The sequence below is a fragment of the Mustela nigripes genome, chromosome 4 (assembly GCF_022355385.1).
Source record: "Mustela nigripes isolate SB6536 chromosome 4, MUSNIG.SB6536, whole genome shotgun sequence".
In the NCBI taxonomy this organism is placed as follows: domain Eukaryota; kingdom Metazoa; phylum Chordata; class Mammalia; order Carnivora; family Mustelidae; genus Mustela; species Mustela nigripes.
The window spans coordinates 57,291,305-57,303,145 of record NC_081560.1 but is presented as its reverse complement, the minus strand read 5'-3'; the positions used below and the strand labels follow the sequence as shown (position 1 = coordinate 57,303,145).

At 37.9% G+C, this 11,841-nt stretch overlaps 1 pseudogene; it reads right to left on the bottom strand.

Annotated features, from left to right (window-relative positions):
- Positions 1-7,507: 7,507 nt before the first annotated feature.
- On the bottom strand, positions 7,508-8,962 carry LOC132015043 (hsc70-interacting protein-like; annotated as a pseudogene).
- Positions 8,963-11,841: the final 2,879 nt, after the last annotated feature.

Genomic DNA, 11,841 nt, shown 5'->3' with positions numbered 1-11,841 from the left:
CAGAGCTGGTCGAGTCTGGGGACATTTGTCCCTGTTTACTCCTTGATTCAAACTAAAATAGTTACTGTCCCTTAGCAGATTTGACCCAGTAAATGGCTCCTTCCTTCTTAATACCATCTCTTTACTTTGTATCCAGGACCCTGTTCTCAGTTTTCCTATCACATTAGCCATTTGTTTGTAGATTGCTTGGCTGATTCCTTCTCTTCTCAGCCGCTTATATTTTTATTTTTAAAAATAGTGTTTGTGTTTAGAAGAGCAGACTTGTAAAATTTTGATTAGATCCAGTTTGTCAGTGTTTTTTTTTTAGAGAATATGCTTTTAGGTCTCTCCTAAGAAATTTTGGCCTTATATGAGATCACACACATTTTCTTCATTATTGTCCTCAGGATATTTGTAGTTTCAACTTAGCAGTTAGCTCTGTGGTGTCTCTTGAGTTAACTTTTTTTTACGGGAATCTAAGCTCATTTTTATATATGGATGTCCACTTGTTCCGGGACTGTCTGTTGAGAAGATGGTCTTTTCTTTACTACATTATATTTGTATCTTTGTCACAAATCAGTTATCGAAGAGAGTGAAGGAACAAGCTCCCAACAGAGAGAAAATATTTGAAAAATCACATATTTGACAAGGACTCACCCCAGAATAAAAAAAGGAACTCTCAAAATACCACAGTAAGAAAACAACCCTATTAAAACATGGCAAAAAAAAAAAAAAAAAAAAGCCCTAAACGACCAGACCCTTCAGCAGAGAGAGTATTTGGAAGGCAAAGAAATACATGAAAAAAAAAATGTTCAACGTCATTAACCATTTGAGAAATGCAAATTAAAACCATAGTGAGTTACTACTGGACACAGGTTAAAATGGCTAAAATAAAAATTACTAATAATATTAAATGCTGGTGAGGATGTGGAATAACCCATACATTGCTGGTAGGACTGCAAAAATGAAAATAAGAATTTTGCAACCCTGTTAAATTTTCTTTTCTTAATTTCTTATGACAACAGATGTAGCATTTTTCAAAACAACTTTAACTTCATAGCATGTACTGCCTTATTTGCAGTATTAGGCTACAAAGATAATCTATTTTAAATAGGAAGATATAGCACATATCAAGATATATTTAAAAAACAATGTCATATTTTGGATGTGATATAAGATAGAATAAGCAGAGATATTAAGGAAAAGAACGAGATTGATTAATTTTTCTTTGTGCCTTACTGGAATTATTTGACAATGAGTAGTTCTTTTGAACTAGCAGGACAAGGGAGATCCTCCTCACTGCCAAATTCTGAGCTTCTCAAGTTCAAAAGGACTATTGACTGGAGCCATTTTCCTCATTGTTGATGACAGCACATGAGTGGTTCATTTTCTCTTTCACAGTGTTATGCCCTTTAGCTAATTCTGAATAAAATTGCTACACTTGTTTGGTGAGAATTTTTTCAACATTCCTTGTTGAACATATCCACTGTTCACACCCAGATCATTGTAAGTTCAGAGTCTAAAGGCAGCTTCCAAAACACAAATGCAAAAGAAAATGAAAATGTAATAATGAGAGAGACCTTAACATTAATGTGCCAGTTGGCCTTGAACTGTGTATTAATCTGACCTTCCCTTTCCAGTGCCAGCTCAGGCTCTGTAAAAAGAGAATTAAGATGAAGATTCTGAAAAATTCACTTGTTTCACAGGCCAAGGGTCAGCTCATAGTTTCATACTTATACTTGAGACCTTACAGAATTAAGTACTGTTTTTCACAGGTCAAAATATCTGTTTTGGATGTTTTGGTGTGCTGTTCACATTCTGGTAAACATTTGCCTAACATGTAAAGAAAAAGGTTGATAAAACAAAATAGTCATGACCTATGCAGCACCATGAGGATAAATAATCAGTATTCACCACTTTGCCCGATTCTATTTGGTGCTGTTTCCATGAAACAAAATAACTTCCAGACATAAGGTTCTGCTACTTAAAATTCAGGCATAAAAACATTTTCCTGAGACTGATTCATATCTAAGCTTTCCACCAATGTCCACATGTCAGTGCCCGACCATGACTTCAGTTTATTGTCAACACACAGATAGGAAAATTCATGCATAGACCATATTTATTGAATTATTTCCTATCATAGTCTCATGAAATGCAAAATGCTTACTGCTTAGAAAAACATATAAATCAATTACCCTAATCTGGAACTTGCAGGCAGGATATCAAATGAAAATTTAAAGGTCTTATTTTATCTGGATATGAAGTTGAGTGCTGGGAAATATGAGTTTATCAAGGACATGTTTAATTTATTATAGAAACAATACATGCTCGTGACAAAAAAAAAAATCATATTTTTTTATGTATAGGTAACTTCTGTTGACTTTCTCATCTTTAGCTCATTTATAGTAACTCCTAACTCCTGATTTGGAGTGTAAGGTAGGAAAGAAGATGTGAGAGAAGAGAAGGGGAGTTCAGATTTGAAAAGTTTGAGTGTGAAGGGCTTTGGGGACTTTAATTGGAGTGCTCAAGGAGGACTCGAGGCTGTGGATATGGTGGTATTGGGGAGAAACCCAGGCTAAAAATGCAGATCTGTGTCGAAAGCATATTGGTGCTACAAGGAGCTACAGAAATGGGGAGAGAAAACCCACTATATGTAAGTATAAAGAGGTGAGGAAAGCAACCTTGGGTGCAACAAAATTTATGGGATGGAGGGAAAGATAGAAAGAAAGAAAGGTCAAAGGAGGAAAGAGTTCAAAGAGGAATGATTTGTCCATAGTTTCATCAGGTGATGCTGAGACATAAGATAAGATAAGCATCTTAAAGTCTTCATTTATTTTACAAATTAAGAGATCATGGCTAAGGTGGCTGGTAGATTTCAGCAGCATGGTGTGACTGGGCGATGAGTAACAGGAGCCAAACTTTTACTTGGCCTTATGGTGTAGAGAAAGAAATACTGTAATCACAAGGGGTGAAATGCAAGTGGAAGATATTTTTTTTTCTTCTTTTGAAAGAACAGAGAGATCTAAGCTTATTCCTTTAGTCAGAGTCAAAGGTAAGGGAGAAATGATATTCCAGGTTCTTACCTTATGTGTCCTGGGAAACAAGTTAGGCTTCCTTAAGAAAGTTTCTCTAGATAGTATAGGAGGAGTCAGACCAAAGGAAGGCATAAAAGACCAATCTTCAGTCCCTTCCAAAGTAAGTGGTGTGAACTTACTGGAAAAGGGAAAATTCTGACAAAGTCCTACTTTGGAAAGGGAAAGGTGGGGTAAGGGAGAGCTTGGAAATATTCCCCTCGGAGCTTCTTTGTGAGTATAGAGAAGCATCCTGGTGTGGCAGCCCTAGGAAACCTAAGAACAGTCAGAAACTCCACAAAATAAAATTTATGAACAGCTGAGTTTCTCCTGACACAAGGTATTGTCTCTTCCCCAACTTTTACCACCACCATCACCAAAAAACAAAAAACAAAGAACAACAAACAAACAAACAAAAAAAGCTTTCATCTAATCTTATATTTTTATTTGAGACAATTTTCAACTGGACTTAGGCTCAACACATCATCTTTCCCCAAAAATCTTAAAAAAAATTTAAAGCTACTTTAAATTTTTTAAAACACCCATTTAAAAAAAAAAAAAATAGTCCTGACTCAGGTAATTTGTATGCCTGTATATGGCACACTATTTGAGAGTACCATGTTACTAATAAAAATCTGTGTCAAAGTAATTTTTCCTTTGAGCTACTGTAATGTAAACATAATGTTTGAAAGACTGTTTTGTTTTGGGGTCCCTGGGTGGCTCAGTGGGTTAAGCCTCTGCCTTCAACCCAACTCATGATCTCAGGGTCCTGGGATCAAGTCCTGCATTGGGCTCTCTGCTCTGCGGGGAGCCTGCTTCCCCCTCTCTCTCTGCCTGCCTCTCTACCTACTTGTGGTCTCTGTCAAATAAATAAATAAAATCTTAAAAAAAGAGAGACTATTTTTTTTTGATCTTATAGTACATCCTCAGTTTCTTGCATTACCGATGTATGTCTTCTAAATACGTTAATTCTCCAGATGCTTAGCTACATTGTAAATGCCCAAATTTATAATATGGTTCTTGAGACTGCTTGTATTCCAATAACTAAAATCTAACAGAAATAAAAGTCATTAAGATAACAGATGGAATGTGTCAGATACATAAATGTTTGTTGTCGCTTTTGTTTTTAAAAGCAGAAAGAGGTTTGTCTGGTGGGAGGGGGGCTGGGAGAACGGGGGTGGGGTTATGGACATTGGGGAAGGTATGTGCTTTGGTGAGTGCTGTGAAGTGTGTAAACCTGGTGATCCACAGACCTGTACCCCTGGGGATAAAAATATATGTTTATAAAAAATAAAAAATAAATAAATAAATGAATAAATAAATAAATAAATAAAAACTCCTAAACAATTATCAAAAAAAAAAAAAAAAAAAAAGGCAGAAAGAGGGGCACCTGGGTGGCTCAGTGGGTTAAAGCGTCTGCTTTCATCTCAGGTCATGATCCCAGGGTCTTGGGATCGAGACTCGCATCAAGATCTCTGCTCAGCAGGGAGCCTGCTTCCTTCTCTCTCTCTACCTGCCTCTCTGACTACTTGTGATCTCTGTCTGTCAAATAAATAAATAAAATCTTTAAAAATAAATAAATAAAAGCAAAAAGAGTTGAGCTCTCTTTTTCAGTAGTGGTGCACATTCAGAATAACCTCCTGACTCATAAGATGCTGTAAGAAATGTTCTTCTGTTTCCAAATGTTTTTGTTACAATTCTTCTTTTTTTTTTTTTCCACACTGGCAGAAAATGGTAAAACAGGATAGGATGTGCTGATGTCTTGCTCATGGGGCCAGTTTTAAAAGTCAAGGTCTCAGGAAATGGAAGGCTTAACCCTCATAGGAGAAGCTGGCTTTCTCCATGTGAGCCAACCCTCATCACAAAGATAATGTGTTCCTGATGATTAAAGAAATTGCATGGATTTTTCTGTGCTTGGAATGACCTGGAACTATAAATAGAACCATGAAGATGATGTCTCCATAGCACAACAAGAAGATCTGCCCTAGTCCTTTCTCATGGCAGTAGGAATGTTCGTTTATTCAGTGCTTCTTATCTCTGATCATCTAGATAAGCTTTTTTTTTTAACTTTCATTTTCTAAATTGTGGTAAAATACATATAACACAGAATTGGCCATTTCAACCATTTTTATATGTACAATTCAGTCTCATTAAGTACATTTATATTCTTGTACAACCATCACTATCATGCATCTCTAGAACTTTTCTTATCTTCCCAAACTGAAACTGTGTACCTATTAAACAAAAATGCCCTCCTCCCAGCCTCCCAGACCTTGACAACCACCCTTTTACTTTCTATCTCTATGAATTTGACTCCAAGTACCTTATATATGTAGAGTCAGACAATATTCATCCATTTGTGACTGGCTTTTTTCACTTAGTGTAATATCTTCAAAGCTTCAACAGTGTTACATGATGTGTTAGAAGTCCTCCCATTTTAAGTTTGAATGCTATTCCATTATATGCATATGCCACAAATAATGTGCTCCTTATAACTATAGATAAATGGACTTAATACCTAAAAACAGTATTAAAAACTGGGACTTGGGGCACCTAGGTGCCTCAGTTGGTTAGGTATCTACCTTCAGCTCAGATCACGATCATATGGTCTAGCAATCTAGCACAGCCTGGGGTTCAGCACTCAGCAGAGAGTCTGCTTAAAGGTTCTCACCCTCTGCCCCTCCCCAGGCTCATGCGTGCATATGCCCAGGTGCATATGCTTTCTCTCAAATAAATAAATAAATAAAATCTTAAAAAAAAAAAAAACTGAAAATTGAATTGTTGAGTTGTGTGAAACAATTTGAAGGTACAAGTCCTAAAACTACAGATTTAACTTAGATAAAAATGCTAACTTAATTTCTAACAAAATTGGAACTTTCTTTAGCTTGGGTTAATTATTAGGAGAAACAGAATGATAATGAGTTTAAACTTTATAAAGTACACAATCATTCAGATCATTTTAGTCTTTTCTATAATGGCTTTAAAATGAGAAACGGCGCCAATGGCTACAAGCGTCATGAACAGCACTGTGTGCCGCTAAATGGTACACTTCATAGTGAACAATTACATGTTAATTTTAATGCATTAAAGAAAAATGCTATAATGATGGAAACTTTCTTTAACTTTGTACTGGGATTGTATTTTTCCTATAAATATACATGTGTTGGTAGACTGTGTTGATACATGTGTACTACAATTAAAAGGATTATTCTAATATTAATTATTATTCATAAAAGCAAAGAGGCAGGAAATGAGCTTTGTGGGAATGCCATTGTACATGTGATTCTATCTGCTTAGAGCACTTCTCAAGGTCTGCCCATCAGCAGAATCCAACTCATTGACCATTTTCTTATAGAGGATTCCCCGTTGTGTAATAATAGGTTCCCCTTTTTTGGTACCTCTGTATAGCATTAGGTTCTGCCTTGTTCCCCCTGCTAAACTTGAAGTTCATACTTTCTTCCTCTTTGTATTTATCAGTCATATACTACATGCCCAGTCAATGCTGGTTCTGTTGAAACTCTCTGAGTTGAATTAATTAAAACTGATGCTCTTGCTCATTGGATTTTGCAAGCCATTGTTTCACTGTAGTTTTTTCTCGAAGGCTTCTTCCATTTGAAAGAAAGAAAGTGGACATAGAAACTTGATATTGGCCCTGGCTACTTTCCTGAGGTCCTATGAAACTTGAGTCGAAACACGTATTTGTCGGCACATTCTCTCTCTCTCTCTCTCTCTTTTTTTTTTTTTTTTTTTTCTGGCACATTCTCTTTAAGGAGCACACATTTATTACTTTACTTTCAAATCAGTTGCTAGCCATTTGTTTTGTTTCTTTCTGTTTTAAAACAAAAAATGTTTCTTGACTTCTCTCCTATGCTTCCTTGGTCTACTCATTATAACCAGAGCAGTTTAGTTTTCTAATAACTACCTGTGGTATATAAAGCACTGCCCGACATCCTGTTGATGACAGTCACTGTTGTTGGAAGACTGAGATATGGTCAGTATAGATCAATCATACACACATGAACTTATTTAAAGACAATGGTGAAACAATGATCCAATACAAAATTGTAGATGATAGAAGAAATTGGTCATAGCACATTTATTTTTAAAATACTTTCTTCCATGCTATATCTGAAACCATTTCCTATGGAACAAAAGATCAAACAGAATGAATCAATATGCTGTCCTCAAATATGAGCCTTGAGAAGTGGTTGAGTTCAAAGACCTGCAAGTAAAGACAGGTGGAACAAGACATCCTGGGTGGCATAGGAAAGACAAAGAAGATCAATGTCATGGGAGCCAAGGAAGAAGATTCTTTTTTTTTTCCAACTCAAACTTCATCTATTTTAATGTATTATTTGCCTCCTACTAATAAACCTTTATTTCACTCATTATAACTGAGCAATGAATCTTCCAAAGGAAAAAAACTGAAATGATTAGTAAAGAAAAATGTAGGGACTAACACACCCTTTTAATATGTTTTTAAATATTTTTAAGGTTTAAAAAGTGTTTAAAGTTTGTAGTTCCTAGTAGGAAAACATTATCTGAATGAATACCCTAATGGCAAACCACTGTAGAATGTTTCAGTTGCATGGGGAGCAGAGGGGTAGGGATTCTCTTCACAGCACCCCAGCTTTCTTCATGAGAAGGTCGGAGGTACACTGGTTTGTATTATTGCGACATCCATTAGGTGATCGAAGTTGCTTTTCCTTCAGCAAGGGCTTTATTTGTCAGAAGGGCATTATGCTTGACCTCCAAATTTGGCTGACAATTTACTGATGAGACTCATAACCTTTGGGTTGCTCTGATATTTTGACATATTCGCTGGGTTCTGGGCCACATCCTGGAAGGCCACCATAACTTCTAGATCCTGCATGGCTGCAAGAACTTCCGGATCACGAAGAATTTCATTGAGCCCAGGCATTCCTGCCATCCCAGGCATCCCCCCTGCCATTCCAGGCATCCCCCCAGGAAAGCCACCTGGGAAAGAGCCATCCTGAGCTCCTGATTGTTGCCTGGCTTCTTCCTCCCTCTGGGCTCTCTCGTGTTCTTCCCGAGCCTTCTTAACCCTTTCTATTCTTTCTTTGATCTCTCGCTCTTCATGTTTTCGCTCGTATTTTCTCCGATGTTCAGCAATTTTCTGGCCCTCGGTTGAATTTCTTTCAGCATCGCACTAGCATCTTCATCATAATCGAGCTTGCAAGCAAGGGCAAGATCATGTGCTGCTTCTTCCCAATGGCCCAGAAGTCTATGTGCTTTCCCACGCCACTTATAAGGCTGAGCTGAATCAGGATTTATTTCAATAGCTCTGTCACAGTCTCGAATGGCAGCATTTGGCTTCTGTAATTTGATGAAGACACTGGCTCTCTTGGCATACAGAATGGCCAAGCGAGGATTTAGTTTGTTGGCATCTGTGAACAAGTCAATGGCTTTCTGTAGTTCACCATCATTTAGGGCATCAATGGCAGCCAGTTTTTTATCATTTGCCTGATCCATCATTTCCTCGGTTATCTCTGCATTTTCATCTCCCATTTCTTGAGGGGCATCGGTATCTGGTTCAATCACACCTTCATTGTCAATTTCTAGATCACTCTCCTCACTTGATGGTTCATCTGTCTTTATGTTTTCCTCCGCCTTCTTACTATCTGGTTTTTCTTCCTTGATACTATCTTCTGTTTTAGTTTTATGAGTGGCAGGTGGTATTTTACCCCCCATGCTCTCCACCCACTCCCGCAGGAAATGCATTTCCTCGGTGTGCAGAACGCTCGGATCCTGCTTACACATTTTCACGAAAGCCCGAAGCTCGCTCACTTTGCGGGGGTCCATGGTCCAGAGGCAGTGGCAGGCGGCAGGCGCGGCTGGGGTTGCGACCCGATTCCAGGCGCGGGTACTAGCTTAGCGTGATCGTGTAGAAGGCAAGGAAGAAGATTCTTATTTGAAAACTGGACAAGGATAATCTAGGCCTCCAGGAAAAGATTAGAAAGCTCTGAGAAATAAGTAATCACAAGGTGGTTGTTATGGAGTTGTAAATTTACTCACATCCTCAGATTTGAAAAGAAATCATAGCCGCCTTCTCATCTGAAGACCATATCGGATGGTCTCCATCATACACACCCACGAGGTAGGAAGAACTACAAGAAAAAGAAACAGTTTAGTCTCATCCCCAAACTAAATCCACTGTAATAGGAATCTCTGGTAAGATGAACGGTATCTTAGATCAGGCTCTCTTCTGAGCTTTTCCTCACAGGGTTTTTGCACTTTGGGAGTGGGTGGGTTTGTTTGTTTGTTTGTTTTTTGTTTTTGTTTTTGTTTTTGTTTTTGTTTTTTTAACCATTGTAGAGGCTGTGGGAAGGGGTCACCCCTGGAACCTCTCAGGTGTCTGATGTGTGATGGCTGGTTTGGCCTCAGCCAAGTGAATGGAAGTGCTCCTCGAGCATCTGCGGAGTGTTCAGGCATCTGCTGTGGAAGTGTGAGCTAGTGGAACTCGAGCCTGAACACCCTGGATTGGGTCAGGCCACAGTCATCTTCCTGCCTACTCAGCCCCACTATAGTCTTCATAGGCACTTGATTACTCAGCTGAGCCTTGACTCCGGAGCTCCCTGGCTCGGGCCCCAGCCTAACTCTCACCTCACTTGCACATGTCCTCCTCACGGAACACAGGCACTGGAGATCCTATCTGTGACACAGAAGAAGCTGATGTAAGAGGAAGCCAGACTCACCTCTCGCCTCTCTGCCACCAAGTTCACCTGCTACATCTGGCCCAGATTAATGAGAGACTTTGGGAGCATCTCCTCTCATGTCACACAGTTTTCCTAGTAAGACTTGAACCTGGAAAGGGGGCATGTAGCCATGTGTGTCTCTATCTACCTCTACCTGCCCCTCCTCTTCTCTTCCCATCAACCCTTGGAACCACAAGGGTAAGATTCTCTTTCTTCCTCTTTCTTTCTGGCTAGAAACTTTTTATTTCAAAACTATATGATCCATCTGGCTAAGCCAGGTACTAGAAATTTTGAAGGGAGAAATGAAATTCTAGAAACTTTAAAGGGAGAAATGAAGGAATTTAAAAAATCTTCCCTGAGGCAGCTCTCATAATCTCCCTCAAGTTCCAAAGTCCATCTAAGAAAACAACAATTTCGCAGGGAAATGCAAAGACATAAGCATATTACATTTTTGAAAATATTATATTTGTTATCTTTACTCTTCTATGACACTATTCTTTCTCTAACAGGAGAATACTTAGATGATACTTCTGTGCTCTATGAAATTTTCCTGAAGAAAAAAACGAAGTATGTTTCATTTCTGAACTTCTAATGCCTTCTCTCTCTCTCTCTCTCTTTTTTTTTTTTTGAAGAATTTATTTTTAAAGCAGTTTTAGCTGTACATAAAAACTGAAAGGGAGATCCAGAAATTTTCCAAATATTCCCTGATCCCACACATGCATGGTCTCCCCCATTATCAGCATCACTCACCAGAATGGTGAGTTTTCTACCAAGAATGAACCTCACCTGATACATCACAGTTCTGAAAGTCCATAATTTACTTTAGGATTCAGACTTGGTGTTGTACATTCTAAGGGTTTGACAAATGTATTATGAGCTGTATTACCATTATAATGTTAAGGAGAATTTCCAATACTCTAAAAATGTCTTTCCTAAAAAGTATTTTTTCCATGTTTATGTATATTTTTTTTCTTTCTTGGTAACTATTGTTACATTTCCTAGTTTCCTAATGTTCTAAAACCACAATGTTTACATTTACTTATTAATTCATATTAATTTCTGCATCTCAAAGATAAAACCTAATTGAGTTTGTGTAAGTTCTGAACCAAATGCACCAGCACTATCGTCTACCCTACTTCTTCAAAGAACACTGCTGGATGTTCAAAGTGTTCAAAGAACACTACCAACTTCAAAAAGATTCTTTTTATTTTCCTGATGGTGTTTGATTATGCTGACATGTTGACTTTTCCAGTGTGAGACAGACTCCATGAATGTGTAGAGAAATGTATGTTTCATTTTTCTGAACTTTTAGTAGAGTTGGTAGCTCTATTCTAGTTGTTTTTAAACACTAAACTATAGACATATTTTTGACAAAAAAAAATTAAATTTGAGGTTATACACTGCAAGCTTCAAAGGAAGTGAATCAAAAATTCAAGGGTGTGGGATGCCTGGGTGGCTCAGTTGGTTGGACGACTGCCTTCGGCTCAGGTCATGATCCCGAAATCGCAGGATCAAATCCCACATCAGGCTCCCAGCTCCATGGGGAGTCTGCTTCTCCCTCTGACCTCTCCTCGCTCATGCTCTCTCTCACTGTCTCTCTCTCTCAAATAAATAAATAAAATCTTTAAAAAAAAAAAAAAAATTCAAGGGTGTGATTTACTCATTGAAAAAGTGGTAGACACTATTTTGACCACAAGTACCAGTCATATCAGTGGGAAAGGACTAGAAGGGTACAGACATAAACTCATTTTCATTTCTGTGCATCTTCCTTGAGTATTTTATCAGATTGCCATGTATAGCAACTTGCCATTCTGTGGTTACTCACTTCTAACACTATAAATGTCGAGAAATGCCAGACTATCACCTTGGACTTTAAAGCGTGATTGTTTTGTGTGTATGTGGTTTCATACCCAAGTGAGTCATTCTACCAAGAACCTTGAGAATATCAGTCTAGTCTAGACATTTCACCCTTAATGATTGATACGCCAGTGTTGGCATAAGATAATGTATCCTTACAAAGAGGATGTAGGTGTAAAATGATTCTGTGTAAATACAAATATTATATTCTTAAA